Source organism: Aotus nancymaae, unplaced genomic scaffold (genome assembly GCF_030222135.1).
Source record: "Aotus nancymaae isolate 86718 unplaced genomic scaffold, 86718_ANA_hifiasm-v0.15.2.pri h1tg000033l, whole genome shotgun sequence".
NCBI classification, from domain to species: Eukaryota; Metazoa; Chordata; class Mammalia; order Primates; family Aotidae; genus Aotus; species Aotus nancymaae.
Window position 1 is genome coordinate 23,901,700 of NW_026988447.1, and position 27,320 is coordinate 23,929,019.

The window sequence follows — 27,320 nt, forward strand, 5'->3', positions numbered from 1 at the left end:
CCCACCATATCTTTCTCTAAAAAAATAAAATATAATAAAAATAAATAAGACGCATTGAAAATTGGATGCACATAACTCTTATAAATCCCCTGTATAGAAATTCCCATTTCCAATGTTGATATATATGTATGTCTCTATAAATAGAGGAAAAAATCTTCATTTTCTATCACAAAGTGAGGAAAAGTTTTGATTAAGTCATTTTGACTTTAAGAATCTCCTCCCCTCCATTGCTTTCCCCGCCCTTCCCCTTCCCTTCCCCTCTATTCCCCTCCCCTCCATTCCCTCCTGGATGTAGGTGGAAAGAGAGAAGAATATCTGTGCTTTTGGCTACTCAGCCTCTCTTGTCTTCTTGTAACAAAGACGTCCTCAGCCTTTGGTGGGGTAAGTGGGGATTCTATTTTTTAATTTATATTTGATATTCTCATAGTACTCCTCTAGCTTCTCGTCTCAGGGCTGTGCACATGAACCAATTCTATCTAATTAGATTATCATATTCTCCTAGACATTGTGATTGGTTTATTAATGGACATTTAACTTAATCGGAGCCAACAGAATATGTCCCTGAGATTTGTTTCCTAAGTAGCTCTGTGGGAGAAAATTTCTCTTTCTTTCTTTATTGAAAGAAACCTGAAGGTGTGCGATTTAGAACTGCTGGTTCTATCTCTCTCACCACTTCAGGAAATGAAAACTAATGAGAGGCAGGGAGAGGTGATCCTGTGGAGTTACTTTTTGAGGTCTTTAAGCTTCTTTGGTTACTCTTTGAGTCTATGATTATGCAAGTGTGTTTCTAATTAATCTCCCTTTTGCTTAACCTTGTTTGTCTTGAGGGCTGTTTCTGCAGGTAAAAAAGTTCCAATCAGTACAGGTGGTTTTCCCTCTCCTAATGACTATTTGACTTTGCTACTTATGCTGTTAACTCATTGGGTTTCAAAGCCAAATCTAAAATTGAGGATGTCTCTTATAAAAATATTAAGAAATAATCAGAGGAGATTCTAAAATGAGTCCATATGATATTGCTTATGCTAATTCTTAGGTTACATTCTGGAAAACTTCAACCCCTATTTTACAATCATTTTAGAATATGTAACTCAGCTAATTAGAGAGAATTATGTACAGATGCCAGTAATCCTATTAATACAATGCAGTAATATGAAAGCTTGAAATCTGAACACTTACTCTCTGTTTACTTTCTGTTTCAATTATCAAGATTCCACAGTGAAATTAAAATCCTTAAAATAAAATCTCCCCTCTAATTTCTTTTTATTTTGCTTCTGGAACTAATATATTCCTAAGAAAACCTTCAAAGGCAAATTATTCTGAACTCAGATCTCTCATGCATCCCATTTTCCAAAGTTCAGAAGTTATATAAGACCATTTTCACTGCAACCCCATATCTAGAACATTCTGACCCAAATATAAGAAGTGGCAATTTTCCTATATAATTTTGATTTTTCCAACAATATAGTTCTGAGACTCAAAAATTGTTGTTCTTTGAGGTATGGTTTCAACATACAAGCCAAAGTCCAGCATGTACTTTTTAACACATTGCAAATTACAATTCCAGAAGGAATTAGTGGTTAAAAGAATGGCCCAACAACCATAAGAAGTCAAGCTACTCACTTCACATTAAATCACAGAATGATCTCTAAGTGGAGGTGCTTGACTACACTTACTGAATAGGACATCTCTTCTATATTCTTTTGAAATATAAAAATAATTCCTCATCTCTAACCTAGGGAAATCATCATTACAAAACAAATTTATTGGTGCTCAAAATGAGGTAGTAGTACTTGTACTAGCTACTGAACTGAGGGTTTGTCTTAGTTCCCCAGGACAAGAGACACATTTCATGCAGTGAATCAGAACCAGAACTGCCTAGTCCTCTTGGTAAATGGGAATAGTTCATCTCAGCACAGGTACTTTAATTAATTTACTTAAGTAGTTTCTCACCATGTATTTGCTGAACACATATTAGGTACTTGATATATAAGGTGGATAAAACAGACCTGATTTCTGTTCTCATTGAGTTTCTAGCCTAATTGGAAATGCAGACACCAAACAAATAACAAATAAAAGTATAATTAAAAATTTCCCGTGTGTTATAAGGAAAAGGGCAGAATTCTATGAGAGAGAATAATGGTAGGGGCACACTTTAAGTTGGGTAGCTAGGAAGACCTCTAGGAGAAGATGGTATTTCATCTGAGAAAAAATCTTATGTGCACTGTGATCTGGAGCTGGTGAGTGATATAGCAGTAAGAGTACACAGAGTATACACTCTTGTTAGAAGGAAGGGTAGGGAAGTCAGGCAATTATATATAATGCTTAGTTCACCTTAAGTCAGGTGTTATTGAGGTATTTTGAAAATAAGAGAGTTGTAAACGCATTTACATTTCAGAAGAATCACCTGTGCTTCTATTTAGAGAATGGACTGGAGGGTAATCTTAGTTAAAGCAGGGATACTTCTTAGGAGATGATTACAATATACTACACAGGAGATAAAGTGACTTGGAACAGAGTAAGGCCAATGAAGATGGAGAAACTCAAATGTATTTGAGATTATATTTGAAGATAGCATCAACAGATTTTAGCGATGGGTTGGAAATGGGAATGATGTCAAGAAATCTACTTTGAGTGGCTGGATAGGTAGTGGTGGGATTTAGTGATCTGGAAAAGACTTTTGAAAGATGAGATTTTGAAGCTATGGCAAGAGTTCAATTTTAGAAATGTTAAGCCTGAAAATGCCTATGGTACATCTCAGTGGAGACATCAATTAGGCAGCAGAGTAGACTCCTTCAGAAGTGAGTTTTGGGATAGAGATTTGAGATCAAAAGCACATAAATTCTGTTTTTTACCTTTTATCTTGAAATAATTTTGGACACACAAAAAATTGAAAAATAGTACAAAAATCCTGTATGTATACAGATTCTCCAAATGCTAACATCTTACATAACCATAGTATAATGATAAAAACCAGGACATTACCATTAATATAGTGCTATCTAACCTACAAACTTTATTCAAATTTTACCAATTATTCTGTCATCTAGAATCTAAATTTAGGATGTTCTTTTGTTCTTTTCGTCATCTATAATCTAAACGTAGGATCACACATTGTATTTAGTTATTATGTCTCCTCAGTCTCCTTTAATCTGGAATAATTCCTTTGTCTTTCATGACCATCATCATGGTCATGAAGAGTATTGGCCAGATATATTGCAAATGTCCCTCAATTGGAGCTTGTCTGAATGAATCTATATGCCTAAGTTCAAAGCATACATTTTTGATAAGCAAAATGCTTCAGGAGCAAAGAGAAGATTGAACTGCTTGTGCTACTGAAAGAGTGGGAAGATGTGATGTCCAATTTCCATCACTTGCTTAAAAGAAAACTGCTTTCCTTGGATGTACTCCATTTCCTCCTCCTCTTCCCTGTGAGTTGGAATAAACCACACCAAGCAGGCAAGGTTATGGTGAGTTGGAATAAACCATCACCAAGCAGGCAAGGTGATGGTCAGCTTGGAGCATAAAAATGAGGACAAAACTCTTGAAGTATGGAGGAGTCAGAAGAAACCTGGGTCTTGGAACAATATAAAAGAAATAAATATAATATAAATTGAATTAAATAAATGTAAATAAATAATATAAAAGAAAATAGTGATATGAACATAAATTAAGAAAATAGAAATTAAACAAACAATATAGGATGAAATAAACCAAAAGCTAATTATTGGAAATGATTACAAAATAGATTAACTTGTTCCAACATTGAACAAGATAAGCTAAGAGAACTCACAAATAAACAACAGTAGTAATTAAATAGTAGGCATAATTACATGTAAAGTAAAAGTAAAAAGGTGAAAAGACTAGGAGAGTACTGTAAATGGATTTATGTTACTAGGTTAAAAGAGAGCTGGGACAAACATTTTTCTGGAAAAATGTAAATCACCAAAATTTATAAAAAATAATTACAAAACCTAAAAAGACTTATAAGCACTGAAAATTTGAACAAGCATTTAAATATCTACACACAACAGTGGTACTTACCTCTGAACATTTTATGGATGAGTTTTATGAAGATTTTAAGGAAAAAAATCCCAATCTTATAAAACATGTCTATACAATAGTAAAAGAGGATATATTCTGAATTTCCTTACATAAGTCCAGGAACCCTGATACCCAAACAGATAAGATACTATGAGGAAGAAAAGTTAAAGGTCAATCTCATTTATGAAGATAGTTATAATCATACTGAATAAAATATTTTCAAACTATATCTACTACTGAATAATAAAAATAAGACATCTTAACCAAGCAAGGATCATGTCAAGAATATAAGGATGGTTTATTTGTGCTGCTGAAAGAGTGGGAAGATGTGATGTGCAACTTCCATCACATGGAACCAAAATTCCATAAAATAATTTATTATAATCATAGACTAAAGAAGGTTAAAACATAGTACAATAGCCTGTTGATCTTGTATTGTTGCTGTAAAGAAATCACCACAAATTTACGAGCTTAAAACAACATAAATTTGTTATCTTAAAGTCTGAAAGTCAGAAGTCCAAAATCAGTATCAGCGTGCTAAAATCAAGGTGTTGGCAGAGCTGCATTCTTTCTGGGGGTTTAAGGGGAAAACTTGTTTCCTTGCTTTTTCCAGCTTCTAAAAGCAGCCCACATTCCTTGGCTGTGGACCCATTCTATACCTTCAAAACCAGCAGTGTGGCATGGTCCAATCTTGTTCTCACTGACTCTGATTCTCTTGACTTTCACTTGAAGGATCCATGGTTACATTAGCCTACCTGGATAATCCAGGATATTCCTCCCATCTCAAAATTATTAAATACATTTGCAAAGATCTTTTGCTGTAGAAGACAACATATTCACAGGCTATTGGAATTAGGACATAGACATCTATAAGAGCTATTATTTTGCCTACTACATCATAGAAAAAGAATCTGATAAAAATAACATGTATTCAAAAATTTAAAATAAACAGCAACAAGAAAACTTAAATATAAAGATATTTCTATAGTCCAGTGAATGGTATATTTAGGAACATTTTATTTTAAAGTCAGGAGCTACACAAGAATTCTTATTGTCACCACTCCCATGCAACATTGTGCTGGAGCTCTTATCCAATGTAATAGGTAAATAGAGAAAGAAATGATAAAGCACCAGATACAAAGAAAAAAAATATTTTTAAACAGTGATTTTTCAAATAGAAAATCTACAAACAAATTTTAGAACTAATATGAAAGATCAGCAACACTGCTGAATGAAAGATCAGCAACACTGCTGAACAAAAGATAAATTTACTGACAGTGATGTTCTCATATACCAGCCACAAATAGAAAAGAAAAAATGTAATTTTAAATTTTATTCAATTCTTACCTTATACCATACACAAACATCAATTCCAGGTAGATTAAGGACTTAAATGTTTAAGACAAAACTATGAAAATTTTAGAATTTGCATACCTAGAAGGCGATATGACAAATGAACTTTCTAACATATAGTAGGGAAGAAGTTCCTAAATATTATTTTAAAAATGAGACCTATAAATAAAAGGCTGAATTTGGCCACTTTAAAATGATGAATATCTCTCTCAAGAGACACATAAAGAAAGTGAAAAGACATCACATATGGGAAGATATTTTTACAACAAATATAATTCAAATAGGATTAATATTGAAAATACATAGTGATTTGCAAATCAACAAAAAGAGGGACTCAATAGAAAAATGAGGAAAAGGTTTTAATATGTGCTTTATAAAGAGGAGATTCAAGTGGCTAGGAGACATAAAATGTACTCACATCATTAGAATTACAAAAATACAAATTAAAACCACAACGAGATACCACTCTATACCCAACATATGGGCCAAAATGGAAAAGAGTTTTATCTTTGTGTTGCAAGGATGTTTCAATATAAATCAATCCATAAATGTGTTATACTACATTAACAGAATGAAAGACAAAAGCTATATGATTATCTCAGTAGATACAGAAGAAACATTTAAGAAAATTCAACATACTTTCATGATTAAAACCCTCAACAAATTATGTGTAGAAGAAATGTATCTCAAAGCAATAAAGGTCATATATGACAAGCCCATAGATAATACTGTATTCAATGGTGAAAAGTTCAATAGGGAAAAGTTTTTTCTCTAAGATTAGGAATAAGACAAGAACATTCACTTTTGCCACTTTAGCCAGCATAATACTGGACATACTAGGCAAAGCAATTGAAAGAAATGAAAAGTATCCAACGTGGAAAAGAAGAAGTAAAATTGTTTCTATTTGCAGACAACATAATCATATGCATAGATTCTATAAAAAACTCTTAGAGATAATAAGTGAATTCAGTAAAGCAGCAAGATAAAAAAATCAACATCTAAAACTTAGTAGCATTTGTATATACTAACAACAAACTATTTGTAAAAATTAAAAAAAAAATCCCCTTTATAATGGCTATCAAAAAAAAAAAAAACAGAAATGAATTTAACCAAGGAGGTGAAATATTTGTATACTGCAAACCATAAAGTTATAATAAAAGAAATTGATCAAGACACAAAAAAATAGAATATCTCATGTTTGTGGATTGGAGTAATTAATATTGTTGAATAAAACTCAAAGTGATCTACAGATTCAATGCAATTCCTATGAAAATTCCAATGACATTTTTCATAGAACTAACAAAAACAATTTTAACATTTGTGTGGAACCAGAATAGATCATGGATAGTGAAAGCAATCTTAAACAAAAAGAACAAAGCAGGAGACATCATACTACTTGAGTTGAAAATATGCTATAAAGCTATAGTAATCAAAAAAGTATGAAACTGGCATAAAAACAGACACATTATCAGTGGATCAGAATAGAGAACCCAGAAATAAATCTACACATTAATGGTCAATGGATTTTGACAAAGATGTCAATAGCGCACAGTGGATAAAAGACAATTTCTTCAAGAATTGGTTCTGGGAAAACTAGATATCCATAGGAAGAAGAATGAAATTAGACCCTCATCTCATATACAAAAGTCAATTCAAAATGGATTAAATACTTAAACATAAGGCCTGTAACTATAATATAACAGTGGTCTTGGCAATGATTTTTTTGGATGTAACCCCAAAAAAAGCACAGGTAATGAAAGCAAAATAGACAAATAGGATTACATCAATCTAAAAACGTTCTGCACAGCAAAGGAAACAACCTAATGAAGATACAACCTACAGAATGGAAGAAAATATTTGCAAACCACACATCTAATAAGTGGTTAATATCTGAAATATATAAGGAACTCAAACAACTGAGTGTTAAGAAAACAGATTGTTTAAATGGCAAAGGACCTGAATAGACATTGCTCAAAAGAAGATATGCAAATGGTAGTCATCAGGGAGATACAAATAAAAATCACTATGAGATTGATATGGTTTAGCTCTGTGTCCCCACCCAAATCTCATCTTGTAGCTCCCATAATTCCCAGGTGTTGTGGGACGGACAAGTGAAAGATGATTGAATCATGTGGTTAGGTCTTTCCCGTGCTATTCTCATGAAAGTCAATGAGTCTCACAAAATCTGATGGCTTTAAAAATGGGAGTTGCCCTGCACAAGCTCTCTTTATGCCTGCCACCATCCATGTAAGATGTGACTTGCTCCTCTTTGCCTTCCACCATGATTGTGAGGCCTCCCCAGCCACGTGGAACTGTAAGTTCAATAAACATTTCTTTTGTAAATTACCTAGTCTTTATCAGCAGTGCAAAAACAGACTAATCTAGAGATATAAAGTCACACTCATTGGTACGGGTATTACAAACAGATGAAAGATAAGAAATGTTGTCTAGGATGTGGAGAAAAGGGAACCCTGCTAGAGGTTGATGGGAATGTAAGTTATTATAGCCATTATTGAAATCTGTATGGAGGCTCCTCAAAAAATTAAAAACAGAACTATAATATGATCTGACAATCCTAATACTGGCTACATATCCAAACAATATAAAATCAGTACGTCAAAGAGATTTGCACTCTCGTGTTTACCATAGCATTATTCACAATAGCTAAGAAATAAAATCAGGCAAGGTGTTTGTCAACAGATGAATGGATAAAGAAAATGTTGTGTGTGTGTGTGTGTGTGTATATATATATACACACACACACACACACACACACAATAGAATACTGTTCATCCTAAAAAAAGAAGAAAATCCTGTCATTTGTCACAACATGTATGAACCTTTAGGATGTTATGCTAAGTGGAATAAGTCAGGCACAGACAGATAAATACTGCACGTTATTACATGTGAAATCTAAAAATAAAGAATTCATAGAAGCAGAGAATAGGATGTTGCTTTCCAGAGGTTGGGGGTTGAGGGGATTGGAGAGATGTCAAAGGATACAAAATTTTAGTTCAGCAGGAGGATTAATTTTAAGATGTCTATTGTGCATTATGGTGACTATACGTATTATATTTCATATTTGAAAATTGCTAAGAGAATGGACTTTAGATGTTCTCACCAAATACACAAAATAGATGTTAATCACACAATGGGTGGGTTCAGTCACTTGGTGGGTGACAGTCCAATGACCACAACCAAGGAGGATTTAACACAGGGATTTTATTACATGTAACAAGTAAAGGGGACACTAGGAATAGTTCCCAAAGAAGTGCCTCTCCAAATAAAGGTAAAAACATCTTGCATTGAACTGGTTAACTGTATGGATGTAGAGGCAGAGTAAAGGCAGTGCAGGCACAGTCACTAATCATACTTCTACATATGTCACATGTATAGAAAATGGTGAAAAATCTCCTCCGAAGGCGGGATCTTAGAATAGTAATGAGGAGAGTTTGCCAAAGTTCATTCATCTCCAACTCAGACGTTTCTGAATCTAACTGGTTTTTGTTTTTCGGGGGCTGAACTTCTTCCTGGAACTGTTTTGAAACAATAATTACTCAAGGTACAAGAGTGTACTTTTTCACAGTGCATACCCCACAACCCAGGGACTCTGGGTTACATAAGTATTTGATGTCATGTATATGTTAAAGAACTTGATTTAGCCATTCCACAGTGTATGCATATATCAAAAAATCATGTTGTACACTATAAATAGTACAATTTTTTACTAGTAATTTTAAAAATAAATAAAATTTTGTGGATATACAGAATTCACCAGCAACTCAAACAACTCAACAACAATAACAGCAACAACAACAAAGCAGCCAAAGCAGGCAGAAGAAGGTGCAAAGAGCAGACTTGCTGAGTCTTCTGGCCTTAATCTTTCTCCTGTGCTGTATGCTTACTGCCCCTGAACATTGGACTCCAAGTTCTTCAGCTTTTGGACCCTTGGACTTACACCAGTGGTTTTCCAGGGCTCTCGGGCCTTCAGCCACAGACTGAAGACTACATGGTCGGCTTCACTACTTTTGAGGTTTGGGGACTTGGACTGGCTTCCTTCCTCCTCAGCTTGCAGATGACCTACTGTGGGACTTCATCTTGTGATCATGTTTACTTTTTCTCTGGATTGACTAAAAAGAGAGGGGCCAAGATGGCCGACAAGAAACAGTTGCAGTAGAGGCTCCCACTGAGAAGAACAAAAACAGCAAGTGAATCCTGCACCAGCAATTGAGGTATCCAGATTCTCTCACTGGGACTGACTAGGCAGTTGATATAACACATGGAGAGTGAGGAAAAGTAGAGTGGAGCAACAGCCTACTGGGAACTACACAGGGCAAGGGAAGCCCCCACCTCCAGCCATGGGCTGTAGTGAGTGATTGTGCTACCCTTCCCAGGAAACGATGCTTTTTCCATGGATCTGTGCAAGCTGTGGCTCAGGAGATTCCCTTGTGAGCCTATGCCTCCAGCGCCTTAGGTCTCAAGCACAGAACTGTGCAGATTTTTAGCAGCTGCTCAGCTGGAGACTACCTAAGACTACCAAGTTCCTGGTGAGAAGGCCAGCCATTATCACTGCAGATGCCTGCTGCCTAAGATGACTGAGTTTCTTGGAGGGATGCCAGCCATCACTGCAGCTCCAGTGGTCCTTTTAACCCTGCCAGTGCTGGAGAGACTGGGCAGTTTGGACCCAGGAAGAATTCCTCACAGGATAGCATGGCAGCTGTGGCAGATCATGGTCAGACTGCCTTTTTAGGTCAGACCCATCCCTCCTCACTAGGTGTGGCATCCCTGTGGGAATTTCAGCCACTTTAGCCAGAGATTTACAAAAATAACTCTGATTTCCCTGTGATGGAGCCCCTGAGGGGAGGGATGGCTGACACCTCCATGGATCAGTGGACTTAGTTTTCCCCCCTGCTGACTCTGAGGAATCCAGGCAGTGAGGAGGAATTAGATTTTCCCCAGCACAGCACACCCCCTCCACCAAGAGGCAGCCAGAGTTCTTTGTTACAAAGGTCCCTGATCTCATGCCTCCTGACTGGGTGAGACCCCCTAACAGGGGTTGCTGGAGACGTTATACAGGAGCATTCTCACTGGCATCAGGTTAGTGCCCCTCTGGGACGGAGCTCCCAGAGGAAGGAGAAGGCAGCCAACTTTGCTGTTCTGTACCCTCTACTCATGACACTTCCAGGTATGGGAGGGACCCAGGCAAATAGAGTCGGAGTGGACTGCCAGCAAATCACAGCAGCCCTGCAGAAGAGGGGCCTGACTGTTAAAAACAAACAAACAGAAAGCAACAGCAATAACAGCATCAATAAAAAGTTCTCACAAAAACTCCATCCAAAGGTCAGCAGCCTCAAAGATCAAAGCTAAACTCATGAAGATGAGAAAAGTAGTCAATAAAAAATGCTGAAAACTCCTCAAGAAAGCCAGAGTGCCTCCTCTCCTCCAAATGATTGGAACATCTCCCCAGCAAGGGCACAGAACTGGGCTGAGGCTGAGAGGAATGAACTGACAGAATTAGGCTTCAGCAGGTGGGTAATAATGAACTTCACTGAGCTGAAGGAGCATCTTCTAACCCAGTGCAAAGAGGCTAAGAACCATGATAAAACATTACGGGAACTGTTAACCAGAATAACCAGTTTAAGGAGGAAATTAAATAACCTAATGGAGCTGGAAAACACAACACAAGAACTTCATAATGCAACTTCAAGTATTAATAGCTGAATAGACCAAGTGGAGGAAAGAATAACAGATCTTGAGGACTATCTTGCTGAAATAAGACAGACCAGATTAGAGAAAAAAGAATAAGGAGGAATGAACAAAATTACCTAGAACTATGGGAATATGTAAAAAGGCTGAACCTATGACTGATTGGGGTATCTGAAAGAGATGGGGAGAAGAAAACCCAGTTTGAAAGCATACTTTAGGATATCATCTAGGAGAACTTCCCCAATCCAGCCAGACAGGTAAACATTCAAATTCAGGAAATCCATAAAACCCCAGTAAGATATTCCATGAGAAGATCAACCCCAAGACACGTAATCATCAGATTCTCCAAGGTTGAAATAAAGGAAAAAATGTTAAGGGAAGCCAGAAAGAAAGGCCAAGTCACCTACAAAGGGAAGCCCATCAGACTAACAGTGGATCTCTCAGCAGAAGCCCTACAAAGAAGAAGAGATTGAGGGCCAACATTTAACATTTGTAAATAAAAATATTTCCAACCCAGAATTTCCTTTCTGGCCAAACTAAGCTTCATAAGTAAAGGAGAAATAAAACCTTTTCAGACAAGCAAATGCTGACAGAATTTATCACCAGCAGGCCTGCCTTGCAAGAGCTTCTGAAGGAAGCACTAAATATGGCAAGGGAAAAGCGTTGTCAGTCACTCAAAAAATGCACTGAAGTACAAAGACCAATGAATGACATTATGAAGCAACTACATCAACAAGTCTGCAAAACAACCAGCTAGCATCATGATGACAGGATCAAATTCACACATAACAATATTAACCTTAAATGGAAATGGGCTAAATGCTCCAGTTAAAAGACACAAAATGGTAAGCTGGATAAAGAATCAAGACCATTTAGTATGCTGTATTCATGTGCAAAGACACATAGGCTCAAAACAAAGAAATGGAGAAAAATTTACTAAGCAAATGTAAAACAGAAAAAAGTAGGGCCTGCAATCATAGTTTCTGACAAAACAGACTTTAAACCAACAAAGATAAAAAAAGATAAAGAAGGGCTTTACACAACAGTAAAGGGTTTAATTCAACAAGATAAGCTAATTATTCTAAATAGATATGCACCAATACAGGAGCACCCAGATTCATAAAACACGTTCTTAGAGACTTACAAAGAGACTTAAACTCCCCCACAATAATAGTAGGAGACTTTAACAACCCACTGTCAATATTAGATTGTTGAGACAGAAATTAACAAATGTATTCAGGGCTTGAACTCAGCTCTGGATCATGTGGACCTGATAGCTAGCTACAGAACTCTCCACCCCAACAGAACATACATTCTTCTCAGTGTCTCATGGCACTTACTCTGAAGTTGATCACATAACTGGAAGTAAAGCACTCCTCAGCAAATGCAAAAGAACTGAAATCATAACAAAGTCTCTCACATCACAGTGCAATCAAATTGGAACTCAAGATTAAAAACTTACTAAAAGTCACACAACTACATGGAAATTGAACAATCTGCTCCTGAATGACTCCTGGGTAATTAATGAAATTAAGAAGAAATCAAGAAGTTCTTTGAAACCAATGAGAACAAAGAGACAATGTACCAGAACCTCTGGGATGCAGCAAAAGCAGTGTAAAGAGGGAAACTTATAGCACTAAATGCCCACATCAAAAAGCTAGAAAGATCTCAAGTCAAAACTCTAACTAACACCACAACTAAAAGAACTACAGAATTGAGAGGAAATAAGCCCCATAGAAGTCAAGAAATAACCAAGATCAGAGTAGAAATGAATAAAATAAAGACACGAAAAACTCTTCAACAAATGAACAAATTTCAGAGGCTTTTCAGAAAAGCCCTTTTTTTTGAAAAAGTTAATAAAATACATCTCTAGATAGATTAATAAAGAAAAAAAGAGTGAGTAATCAAATAGACACAATAAAATATAATAAAGGGGGTATTGCCTCTGACCCCACAGAAATACAGACAACAATGATAGAAATACTATAAATACCTCTATGCAAGTAAACTAGAAAATCTTGAAGAAAAGGATAAATTCCTAGACACAGACACCCTTCCAAGACTGAACCAGGAAGAAACTAAATCCCTAAATAGACCAATAACAAGTTCTGAAATTGAGGCAGTAATAAATAGCCTACCAGCCAATAAAAGCACAGGCTCAGATGGATTTACAGCTGAATTCAACCAGAGGTATAAAGAGGCGCTGATACCATTCTTTCTGAAACTATTGCAAACAATTAAAAAGGAGAGACTCCTCCTTAACTCATTTTATGAGGCCAGCACCATTCTGATACTAGAAGCTGGCAGAGATCATCAACAACAACAAACTTCAGACCAATATCCCTGATCAACATTGATGCCAAAATCCTCAATAAAATACTGGCAAACTGAATCCAGCAGCACATCAAAAAGCTTATCCACCATGATCAAGTCAGCTTCTTCCCTGGGATTCAAGGCTAGTTCAGCATATGCAAATGAATAAACATAATTAATCACATGACCAGAACTAAAAACAAGCACCACATGATTACTCAATAGACACAGAAAAGCCCTTTGATAAAATTCAACACCCCTTCATGATTAAAAACTCACAATAAACTAGGTATTGATGGAACATGCCTCAAAATAATAAAAGCTATTTATGATAAACCCACAACCAATATCATACTAAATGGGCAAAAACTGGAAGCATTCCCCTTGAAAATCAGCACAAGACAAGGATGTCCTGTCTCAACACTCCTATTCAACACAGTATTGGAAGTTCTTGCCAGGGCAATTAGGCAAAAGAAAGAATAAAAGATATTCAAATAGGAAGAGAGAAAATCAAATTGTCTCTGTTTGTAGATGACATGATTCTATATCTATAAAATCCCATTGTCTCAGCCCAAAAACTTCTTAAGCTGATAAGCAACCTCAGCAAATTCTCAGGATACAAAATTAACATGCAAAAATCACAAGTATTCCTATACACCAATGATAGACAAGTAGAGAGTCAAATCATGAATGAACTCCCATTCACAATCGCAGCAAAGAGAATAATATACCCAGGAATACAACTATCAAGGGGAGTGAAGGAACTCTTCAAGAACTACAAACCACTATTCAAGGAAATCAGAGAAGACATAGACAAATGGAGGAATATTTCATCTTCATCGATAGGAAGAATCAATATTGTGAAAATGGCCATACTGCCCAAAGTAATTTATAGATTCAATGCTATTTCCATTAAACTACCATTGACATTCTTCACAGGATTAGAGCAAACTACTTTAAAATTTATATGCAACCAAACAGCCCAAATAGCTAAGACAATCCTAAACAAAAAGAACAAAGCTGGAAGCATCATGCTACCTGACTTCAAACTATACTACAAGGCTACAGTAACCAAAACAGCATGGTACCAGTGTAAAAGCAGACACATACACCAATGGAACAGAATAGAAAACTAGAAATAAGACCACACATTTACCACCATCTGATCTTTGACAAACCTGACAAAAACAAGCAAAGGGGAAAGGATTCCCTATACAATAAATGGTGCTGAAATAACTGGTTAGCCATTTGCAGAAAATTGAAACTGGACCCCTTCCTTACACCTTATAAGAAAATTAACTCAAGATGGATTGAAGAATTAAATGTAAAACTCAAAATAATAAAAACCCTAGAAGAAAATCTAGGCAATACCATTGAGGATATAGGTATGAGCAAGGATTTAATGGCAAACACATCAAAAGCAATTGCAGCAAAAGCAAAAATTGACAAATGGAATGTAATTAAACTATATAGCTTCTGCACTGCAAAAGAAATGATTATCAAAGTGAACAGGCAACCTACAGAATGAGAGAAAAATTTTGAAAATTTTAGCCTTATACCAACTGTTTTCAATAATATGGAGCAACAGAAACTCTAAGACAGTGTTGGAATGCAATTTGGTGTGTCACTTTGAAAAATAGCTTTAAATTTGAACATAAGCAGACACTGTGATTCAGCATTTTCACTCTCAGGCCTAGATCTTAGAAAAACTGGTACATTTGTCAGAAGATACTGCCTAGCATTGTTCCTAGGAGCATTATTTGTTTTAGTCCAGAAATGAAAATAAATAGTTATTTACAGTAGAACAGATACTACACAGCGAAAATGATTGAAGAGCCATCACATGCATTAATGTGACTGAATTGCAAAAACACGATTTTATTTATAGAGTTGAAAACCATCAAAACCTAATCAATGCATTGTTCATGGGAACATACATAAGTAAAAACACTGTAATGAGAAGCACTAGAATGTTTAATACAAAATTTAAGATAGAGGCTATGTGTGGAGGAGGGACGCTAATAAGATCAGAGAGGAACACATAAGGTTCTGGTAAGTCCTATTTCTTGTGGGGAAGGAAGCAGACGGGTGTTTTATATTGCTGTTTTTAAAACCATGATGTTTCATATATCTTCTTTTTGTATAATGTATTTCTTCCTCTGTTTCATTCACACCCACACCCACACTCTTGAAATTCCATTCAGGTTAGCAATAAAAACTAAAAGTTACTTAAGAATAAATCTACAAAAACCACACATACTTTTCAGAAGAAAATTCTGAAAGTTTCTTGAAGGGCATAGAGTGAGAAAATGATGTACAGTCGTGGTCCTGGAGCTCAATATGGGTGAGTGAACTCGATATTGGAAAGGTGACAATTCTCTTCAAATTGTCCTTATAATTTAGTGCAATTTTTTAAATGGATTTTGATAAGCTGATCATACATTCTGTGGAAAGGTAAAGGATTCAAATTAGCCAAGATAAATTTGAGGTACAACAATAAAGAAGAAAACGTCACCCAATATGTATTAACATATTTCATTTCCTTAGGGGGAAAAAAAGACTTTTGGAAATGAGGAAATAGACATACATTTGTAGGCAACTCTTTCAAGAAGTTTGGCTGTGCAGAGGAGCAAGAATACAATTCGTATTTTTTTTTTCTGATATACAGAGACATTTCACCTTATAGATCAACTGCTTACTATGAAACTGAGATGTAGCTTAGGACACAGATAATGTAGCTCATGACACAGATAATGTAACTCAGGTTTTCCCAAACTTGCCTAGTCCTAAAAATTGCCCAGGTTACTTGTTACAGCAGATTCTTTTGTCACATTCTAGATCAATTGCATCAGATTATCCAAGGGTGGGGCTTAGGGATCTTTATTTCCAATAAGCTGCCAGATGATTCTTATGTTTTGACAAGGTCATGTAGCACTGACCACTTTTTTTTTTTTAAGTTCTGGGATACATGTGCTGAATGTGCAGGTTTGTTACATAGGTATACATGTGCCATGATGGTTTGCTGGACCTATCAACCTGTCATCTAGGTTTTAAGCTCCACATGCATTAGTTATGTGTCTCAATGCTCTCCCTCCCTTTTCCCTCCAACCCCTAATAGGCCCTGATGTGTGCTGTTTCCCTCCTTGTGTACATCTGTTCTCATTGTTCAGCTTCCACTTATGAATGTGAACACACGGTGTTTTGTTTTCTGTTCTGGCATTATTTTGCTAAGGATGATGGTTTCCAGATTCATCCATGTCCCTGCAAAAGACATGAACTTATTCTTTTTTATGGCTGCATAGTATTCCATGGTATATATGTGCCACATTTTCTTTATCCAGTCTATTCTTCAAGGGTATTTGGGTTGGTTTCACGTCTTTGCTATTGTAAATAGTGCTGCAATAAACATATGTGTGCATGTGTCTTTATAATAGGATGATTTATAATCCTTTGGGTATATACTCAGTAATGGGATTGCTGGGTCAAATGGTATTTCTGATTCTATATCCTTGATGAATCACCATACTGTCTTCCACAATGGTTGAATTAATTTACACTCCCACCAACAGTGTAAAAAGAGTAATTGTTGTTAGAAATAAATGATTGATAAAGCACTTCTTGTGAAAGTTTGAATATAAGTTTAGAATAATAGTGATCATTGAGAAAAATATATATTTTCCATGGATGGAAATTATTTCCACAGAATTTGGAGTCTGCTTTAGTTACCAAGGGACTCTTCAGTAAAATTCTTTATAAATGTGTGTAAATCTTGCCAAATTAAAAAGAAAAATTTATTTATAAGTTATTAATATTTGATTTTGTTAACTGGTATAGAAATGCTTTTCTTTTCTATATATTTTCATAGAAGAGAGAGATAAAGTAAAATTATTAATTTGTGGTTTTATCCAGCAAGATTTGTGATTCATGTGTTTGCATTTGTTACATTCAAGAGAAAAGCAGGTTTAGGATATAGCAGAGTAATTATAAAGGTTTCTGTTTCTTCTGAATTCCTACAGCCCTGAATTTGTACTTTTTGTGAAAGAATGCTTTGAGGGTATTTTTTCAGTTACACAAATAATGTATGAATAGATTCTCATTGTAATTGATTAGAACAATTCAAGGCTGGATGTGGTAGCTCTTGCTAATCCCAGCACTTTGGGAGGCCAAGGCGGGTGAATCACAAGGTCAGGAGTTCAAGACGAGCTTGGCCAAGATGGTGAAACCCCGTCTCTACTAAAAATACAAAAATTAGTCGGGTGCGGTGGCAGGTGCCTATAATCCCAGCTACTGGGGAGGCTGAGGCAGGAGAATCACTTGAACCCAGGTGGCAGAGGTTGCAGTGGGCCGAGATTGCACCACTGCACTCCAGCCTGGGCGACAGAGTGAGACTCCAACAACAACAGCAACAACAACAACAACAACAACAACAACAACAACAACAACAACAACAAAAGAAAACATTCAAAACATTAGTAATGACTAACACTTAGATGAGTTCTATGTGCCTACTTGATGTATTTTGTCATGGAGTACCTAATTTAATTATCAGAATTCTCAGAATTTCGTGAACTAAGCCCCATAATTATTTTATAAAAGGGGAATTCCAGGTTTCTGCATCTGGAAAATAGTAGAACTAGATTTTGAACCCACATAATTTGACTCCAAAACATATATATATATATATATTCTGAATCTCTTTCTAATCTGATGATCAACCACACATGGAAATAAACTTCAAAGACTCCCTTCAACTCCACCTTATTTCCCTGCCACAGAGATTAGCAGTTTCAGCAACTTTGCTGTGTCCCCTTCTCGTTCCCCTTGTACACATTTATGTGCATAGCTATACCTATGCATGTGTGTCTTTTATTAAATGTAAGTGGGATTCATGCCACAGATTGTTTCATGGTTTGATTGTCTACAAAGCAACTCTTAGAGTTTCAAATTTCATTACATACAATCTACTACATTTTTTAAAGGTGGCTAAATATTCCATAATATGTATGCAGCAAAACTTTTAAAATGGTTGCCATGGGAATAGACAGACCCTTTCCAATTTTTCCCAATTATAAATGGTGCTCTAATGACCATCCTTGTACAAGGTATGAATATTTCTGTAGGATAGACTCAATCAAACAGAATTGCTCATAAAAATCATATGAATAATTAACATTCCAATAGATACTGCCAATCTGCACTTCAAAAGGCTGTGCAAAATTATACTCCCTGTCATCAGTAGGTTCATTTTCCCACATCCCACCAGCACTTGATATTATCAATCTCTGTAAAACTTTTGCCAATCTAATGAGCAAATTAGATTTGCTACTTTATTTCTTAATTTTCTTTTTGTATCTTTGGTTTAATGCTGTATGTGTATACCTGCTAACGCAGCGACTGACATATAGTAACACTCAATAAATAATTATTGAGTGAATTGAAGAATAAATTGGTCACTTGTACTTTTTTGGTAATTTATCAGTTCATACCCTTTTCCCATTTTTATTTTGAGCTATGTCTTTTTCTCATGCTTCATAAGAAACATATATTCTTGATGGTGGTCGTTGTCTGTTATATATGCTGCAAATATTTTTTCTACTTTATTGCTTGATTTAACTTTATGGAACATTTTTATTCAGAGGGTTTTATTTTTTAAATATCAAATTTGAGTATCTTTCTCTTTAGGCATAGAAAGGCCTTTCCCAGAACCAAAGGTTATAAAAATATTCTAGTAGAATTTATTCTAATACTTGTATAAATTTATTTTTAGTTCTTAAATTTATCTGACGTGTGTATATCTGTGTGTGTTCAAATTAAGTCTGACTTTATATTTTCCTAAATAACACCAATATCTATCATTTTGGGTAAAAATGAAGCAATCCATTCTGCATACATTTTAAATGCAAAATGTTTCATTGTTAAATTCTTCTACATTCATGGTATTGTTTCTTTGTTCCTTGGTTGGTAGGGATGAAGTATCTGATAAATGAGAGAGAGGTCTATTGATTGATTAGAACAACCTCAAAAAGCTTGCCATGCACCTGAAATTCTGTCCCCTCTGCTAGGGTATTATTTTCAGAAGACCCTGATTAATCTGTATTTGCTACTTGGCAAATATGAAAACTGACGATGTGTCACCATCTTTTTGGGAAAAGTAGACTCTACCATTTTTGCCACCACAGGAACATCTAAAGCTACTTTGTGACTAAGAGTTTGAGTCTCTACCCTTACCTTCTTTCTCAGCAGGCATGCATTATTTAATAAATCTGGTAAACTTGGACCAAATTGTGCAGCAGACTTCTCCCTTGGGCACTACAACTATGGGATTTGGATACTTCATGGGTCACTAGCTACAAAGTGTCAGCCCTGCTTTCATCCCTTGTGTGGTTCCTTTACTGCAGAATATTCCCAGCATGACTATCTGAAAGTAGTCTTTCAGAAACTCAGCCAAAGAGACCTTGCCACAGATGGAGAAGACACAAGAGGAAGGAAAGCATACATTCAGAATCAAGTCAGAGAACTGCTAATATGTCTTTTTAAAGATTTCATTTTCCCCATTTGTCAATTTTTGCTTTTGTTGCAATTGCTTCTGGCATCTTTGTCATGAAATCTTTGCCTGTGCCTATGTCCTGAATGGTATTGCCTAGGTTTTTTTCCAGGATTTTTATAGTTTTGGATTTTACATTTAAGTCTTTAATCCATCTTGAGTTAATTTTTGTATAAGGTGTAAGGAAGGGGTCCAGTTTAAACTAAAAAGCTTCTGAACAGCAAAAGAAACTATTAATAAATAGACAACCTACAGAATGGGAGAACATTTTTGCAAACTATGCATCTGACAAAGGTCTATATCCAGCATCTATAAGGAACTTAAAACAAATTTACTAGAAAAAAATTCCATAAAAAAGTGGGCAAAGGACATGAATAGACACTTCTCAAAAGGAGACATTTAAGTGACCAACGATCATATGAAAACAAGTTCAGCATCACTGACCATTAGCGAAATGCAAGTCAAAACCACAATGAGATACCATCTTACACCAGTCAGAATGACAATTATTAAAAAGTCAAAAAATAACAGATCCTGGCAAGGTTGTGGAGAAAAAGGAACAGTTATACACTGTTGGTGGGAGTGTAAATTAGTTCAACAATTGTGGAAACAAGTGTGGGAGACAGAGATTCCTCAAAGACCTAAAGACAGAAATACCATTCAACCCAGCAATCCCATGACTGGGTATATACCCCCAAAAATATAAATCATTGTATTATAAAGATCTGTATGTTCATTGTAGCACTATTCACAATAGAAAAAACATGGAATCACCTAAATGCCCATCAGTGACCGATAAGATAAAGAAAATGTGGTACATATACACCATGGAATACTAAGCAGTCATAAGAAAGAATGAGATTATATCCTTTACATGGATGGAGCTGGAGGCCATTATTCTTACCAAACTAACACAGGAATAGAAAACCGAATACTGCCTGTTGTCACTTATAGGTGGGAGCTAGGTGATGAGAACACATGGACACAGGAAAGGGAACAACACACACTGGGGCCTATAAGAGGGTAGAGATTGGGAGGAGGGAGAGGGTCAGGAAAAATAACTAATAGGTAGTAGCCTTAATTCCTGGGTGATGAAATAATCTGTACAACAAACTTCCGTGACACAAGTTTACCTATGTAACAAACTTGCACATGTACATGTAAACTTAAAAGAAAAAATAAAAATTTCGTTTGTTTTTCTGTATGAATACTTTTGCCTAGGCCCTTCCAAATTTAGATTTTTTTTCTCCTCCCCATTGTTTCTTCTTCTCTTAGAAGTGGAAAAGCTGAAGTTTTGCTAGTGAAGTCTGTGTCCTGAGTTGCAAACTGCTTTTCTTCATCTCATCTCAATCTGAGTTGCCCTTTTCCCCAGTTAAAGGAAAGTATGTCCTTGCTGGCTTCTAGCTTTTACTGAATCAAATTTTTTCCATTTTTTTTTTTTTTTGCCTGAATTTTCCTTTAATTACATATTACACCGTGGTCTCTCAACTGGAACCTATTGTCTTCCTTGGGAGAAGCAGAGGAGTATCAAGTTTATCAATACTACTTGTGATTTCATCCTTGTGTTACAGCTTTTCAGGTTGCGAGCATGTGCCAAAGTTTTATTTCAAATTTACAATGGGGAAGAGGCTTCTAAGAAAACCAGTTGAAAGATTTTCTCTTGGTAGAGGTATCTTACGGCGAAATGCATGGTTATGTAATCATTATTAGATTATATATTTTTAAAAAGCATGTATTGTTTAAGATCATTAGGCTTATTACAAGATGACTATAAGCTTGTGGTGTTATTTTAATTTCCAAAAGGAGTTTTTTTTTTTTTTTTCTTGACGAAGTCTCACTCTGTTCCTCGAGCTGGAGTGCAGTGGTGTAATCATAGCTCACCACATCCTTGGTCTCAGAGGCTCAAGTGAGCCTCCTGCCTCAGTCTCCTGAGTGGCTGGGACTACAGGCATGTGCCACCATGCCCAGCTAATTTTGTTTTGTTTGTAAAAAATTTTAGAAGAGACAATGTCTTTCTATTTCCTCAGGCTAATCTCAAACTCCCGAGCTTAAGTGATCCTCCCACGTGGACCTCCCAAAGTGCTGAAATTACAGGCATGAACCATTGCGCCTGGCCTCAAAAGGAGTTTGAATCTTGTGAGAGTTTATCAGAAAATTGCTTTGGCATTTTATTATGAATAATAGATAATTTCCATAAGGTGCTGCTAATTATATAACTCAGAGATCTACCTCAGCTCAAGTATGGGCAATTTTCTCTCTCTCTTTTTTTTTTTTTTTTATGGAGTAATTCTTTTTTAAAGAACCATCTTGATCAAGAAAAAGGTTGTCTTATTGCATTCTATCCTAAGTGTATTAATGGAATTTGTTGCTTAGTCACTTTAAACATCTTTTACAAGTGGTAGAAATTAGATGTAGATTTGATTTGCACCATTACGATTGGCAGCAATATTTATATCCACATTGGTAGTATGCCATTAAGCCATTTTCTAGTCAACATTTCTAAAATCAGTATATTTCTTACAACTGATAAGCACCCATGCATACACCTACAGCCACCCTCCCCACCACACCCAGTAGAGCCATGTTGTATTGATGGTAAATCTTAATTAAATTTAAAAAGTACATATAGCATTATACAAACTGGCCCATGTTGCTTTCAATTGTTAGCCTCCTGAAAGTAGGCTGTTTTGTGGGTTTCTTCATCTGTTTGATATCTTTATTGTACCTCAAATCTCAGAAGGATAAAATAATATAGTCCAGTCTCCATTCTGGGAGAAGCTCTCACTATTTGTTGATTGGAGTGAGAAGGAGAAGGGAGGATTTTTTCCCTTCTTGGGTGGAGAAACAGGAGCGGCTGCACGCTGTGCTCCCAGATGGTATCCCTTCCTCCCAAACTTGTGATTTCTGGTTGCTTGGGAGCCTCGTTTCATTATGGAGATTCCCTGATCCCTGTTTTGGGTTTGCAGTAGTTAATAACTCTATTCTCTCTTTCTTTGGGTGAGGCTACCTGAGTGTATTTTTCATCCATGAGTGGGGAGGAAGGGAAATTGCCTTAATTAGTTCAGCCTTGTGGTAAGCACGAAACAAAAAAACACCCTCCTCCCTCCCCACAGTCCCCCAGCTAAAAAAAAAAAAAAAAAAAACCTGTAGAAAAATATCAGGTTTTACCCTGCCAAGGGTGATTGGTTCTTAGTAGTATTCTGGGTAGTTATTCTGTTAAAGATGTTTCTATCTCTTTTTTCTGTCTGAATTATATTATGAAATATCCCCTTCTGGCTAGGTGCGGTGGCTTATGCCTGTAATCCTAACACTCAGGGAGGCCAAGGTGGGCGGATCACGAGATCAGGAGCTTGATACCAACCTGGCCAATATAGTGAAACTTTGCCTCTACTAAAAATACAAAAAATTAGCCGGGAGTGTTGGAGGGTGCCTGTAATTACGGCTACTCAGAAGACTGAGGCAGGATAATCGCTTGAACCTGGGAGGCCGAAGTTGCAGCGAGCTGAGATTGCACCACTGCACACCAGCCCCGGCGATGGTACAAGACTCCTTCTCAAAAAAAAAAAAAAAAAAAAAATGTGTCCCCTTCTGCAATCCCTAATCACAGACCAGGCTCCTGAAGGAAGGTAATGAGGGCAGACTAAAAACCCTGCAGTGCTGCATATTGTATGCCTCATAGTATTGGGTGTGGTGCTTGGCACACGATTAGCAATCCCGTTTTGCTAGCGGGGTGTGCGTGTGGCAGGACTGGTGGCAGACAGGGTTTTTTATCAATATCACCACTGCCAGGAATTATTCCTCAACCTTGCTATTCTAGAAATGAGATTTTCTCAGTATACTCAGAGCTAATTTGCTGCTTCATTGAAGACTCATATTGACAAAATTCCCATGATTTTGATTGATATTCCAGAATGCTAATTAATTTATAATGGAGTATTTCTGTCTGTAGTAACGAGAATACTCATAATCCTCTCTCCAAGACACCTTCCTTTCTAGTTATCCAGGAATCTGAAAAACTGAACTATTAATTGGAGGGTAGCTTGTATACCAAACATCAGAACAAGAAGTAGAGAGTCAGTATTTGGGGAAAATATTTTATCTAACCTTTAGGAAATGAAAATGAAATCTCATTAGCCTATTTCTTTACCAAAAGTTTCTTTACTGATTGCAGTTAAGATAATTAGTGCCCAAGAGAAAACTGGAATTAGGAAGCAGATAAACAGGGGTTGGAGAGAAATTGCAAGAAAAATCATGACATGACCATCTTATTAGTGATTAAAATCCAGACATCCAAGGCTTTTCCAAGAGCCTCAAACAAAAGAATTATCAGCTAGCAATAGACTTAAAAAAAATTATTGCCTGGGCCTCAGACTTAAAATACAAAAAAAAAAAAAAAAAAAAAACCCTCAAGGAATTAATTGTGAATAGAAGTAAAACATTACGAGAAACTTGAGTATTAGAAATGTGAAGAATTTTAAAAAGTGGTATAACTGAAAAAAAATGATGAAACTCATTTTTCCTTTTTTTTTTTTTTTTTTTTTTTACAAAAATAGAGGCTATTGTGAATGAATCTGTGTGAAGTTTGTTTAAAATGCCTACTTAAACAAGTGAGAATGTCAGAGTATCTGTAATTACTATTTCTGAATTTCCTATGGAGCCCATTTTGCAATACTGTGTTTGGAAGTCTTTTACTCCAGTTTGTGAGGAGATGAGGAAACAAAGGAAATAAGCAGGCATGAAGAAAGAAAAGAATTCAAAATATAAGAATAAGAGATCTAAGTTGTACAAACACCAGAGATCATTAACATATATAACAGCTCTGGACCGTAAGAATGTCTGAGCAGATAAATAATATAATCTGTTTTTTTTTATCTGAGAATAAAATAATCATTGAGTTTAATGAAAGATAGACATTTAGACAAGCTGTTTGGATAAAAAAGGAGGGAGGAAAAGCAAGCCTTCAAAGGAAAAAAAATCAAAATAGTCACCATTATCTTGAGAAAGAGAAATTGTATAAACACCAGCAAATTTGGATCTGCTATTACATATTAGTGATTTTGAGAGAAACATTAAATTATATTTGGTTCCTTGCCTATAAAAATGGGAATAAATATACTCTAGGAATGGAGACTATGTCATGTTTCATCCTGTATTCTCAGCACCTAGAACAACATGTAGCCTCAAGCAGGCCATCCAGGAATATTTTTTAACTAAATGAATAAAAATCTAGCAGTGAGTCTCATGTGACATCTTCAGGAGGATGGCAGGAACATCATGCGACATATGCTCAGAATGATGTACAATCATCAAAATTGTGTGAAGGAATTTCAAATCTGTAAACAACAGGTAAATGAGGAGCTGTGTTAGAGATGAAGCCACAGCTCAATGGAAAGGGACGTTGTCAATTCAGGGTGAGACTAGGCAGATCAGGAACTGACCATGTAACAAATGGTCACCTTCAATAATCATTGGAGAAATGCAAATCAAAACCACAGTGAGATGCCATTTCACACCAGTCAGAATGGCCATTACTAAAAAAATAACACACACTGGCAAGGTTGCAGAGAAAAGAGAATGCATATACACTGCTGGTGGGAGTGTAAATTAGTTCAAGCATTATGGAAAGCAGTGTGGCTATTACTCAAAGACCTAAAGACAGAAATACTATTAAACCTAGCAATCCAATTACTGGGTATATATCCAAAGGAATATAAATCATTCTAATATAAAAACACATACACATGTATGTTCACTGCAGCACTATTCACAATCGCAAAGACATGGAATCAACCTAAATGCCCATCAGTGACAGATTGGATAAAGAAAATGTGGTACATATACACCATGGAATACTATACAGCCATAAAAAGAACAAGATTATATTCTTTACAGCAACATGGATGAGCTGGAGGCCATTATCCTTAGAAAACTAATACAGGAACAGAAAACTGAATACCCCATGTTCTCACTTATAAATGGGATCTAAATAATGAGAACACATGGACACATAGAGAGGAACAACACACTGGGGTCTGCTGAATGGTGGAGGGTGTGAGGAGGGAGAAGATCAGAAAAAAATACCTATCAGGTACTATGCTTGTTACCTGAATAATGAAATAATCTGTACACTAAACCTTTGTGACACAGTTTCCCAATATAACAACCTGTATATATACCCTTGAACCTAATAAAAATTAAAAGAAAAAAATGTCTAGGCAGACAAGTCATTGGGAAGTTCTTCATAAACAAGTTTTAGAGGAACTAAATTTATGTTCATACTGATTATAAGAACATGAAACTGACTTTTGTTTTTCTAGGAACAGAAACAGAGACTAACAATCACTATTTAAAATAGCAAACAAGCAACACCTCTGGATTGATAGTTGTCAAAGAGAAACCTATGTACATTAAAATACTTGTGTTATTTTCACTGTTATCATACTGACAAACCTCACCACTTGTACTGACTTTGAAATAGCAATGAAGCAAGAGCAAAATGGTTTTATTTATTCATTTTTGGATGGGTGCTAAGGATATTTTTATCCATAGTCAAGAACTAATTTAAAAGCATATTATTTGGTATGGAGGTGGCATGAAATAAAGAGAAAACTAAAAGTTTCTATTTGTTCAGTTAAAAATTGGGAACAGACAAAGTAAATAACATATGTACCACATTACAGGTTATGGAAATTTAAGAAGAAAATAAATACCTAGGGAAAAGAAAGGAATAAACTCCCTGAGAGAAGAAAGAAGAGGGATAGGAATGCTTGTAGGGGAGGTAACTTTCATCCTAAATGGGCCTGGCAGATGATATCAGTGGTAACTGGCTGGATAGAGACTGAGGGGATGGAGACTTGTTCTGTCTGGAAGGACAGAAGCGACTCAGTGCTAGCTCTTTGCTCCTATAAGATTAGGGTCTTGTGTTGCCAGATCTTGTTTGTTTTCAAGAGGCATCTGAAATATGGAATGTTTTTAACATTCATGCTTCATTTAAATGTCGACATCAATTTTAGATTTTGAGAAATCAGGAGCACTCCATACAAAAGTGTATATTTGAGGGTTGAATTCTTTAAGGCAAAGAGAGAATGATGGAAAAAGGCATAGGAATTTTGAGGTAAGAGGGGAAAGTAGAAGACAGCCAGGCAAGGAAAAGCAGAAATGAGAAAGAGAGAGAGTAAGTGAAATATAAAGCCCTTTATCACTTGCCCACCCTACCTAGTCTCCATCTCCACGCAGCTGCTCATCTAGACAAGAAACACCCTTTCCAATGCCTCAGCTCCTTAAATCAGCTCAAGTACCTGCTCGTTTGAGGCAGTGTCATTTCCCTCTTCCTCACTAAGCTCGTGGGTGAAAATGTACACCA

General features: G+C 36.0%; 1 long non-coding RNA gene across 1 annotated transcript in view; it reads left to right on the forward strand.

The window, feature by feature from the left end:
- The first annotated feature begins 308 nt into the window (after nt 1-308).
- LOC105718326 (uncharacterized) overlaps nt 309-27,320 on the forward strand; it is a 159,538-nt gene continuing 132,526 nt past the window's right edge. Inside the window, exon 1 of the long non-coding RNA XR_001107735.2 lies at nt 309-381. This is a non-coding gene — a long non-coding RNA (uncharacterized LOC105718326). The remainder of the gene's footprint in view (nt 382-27,320) is intronic.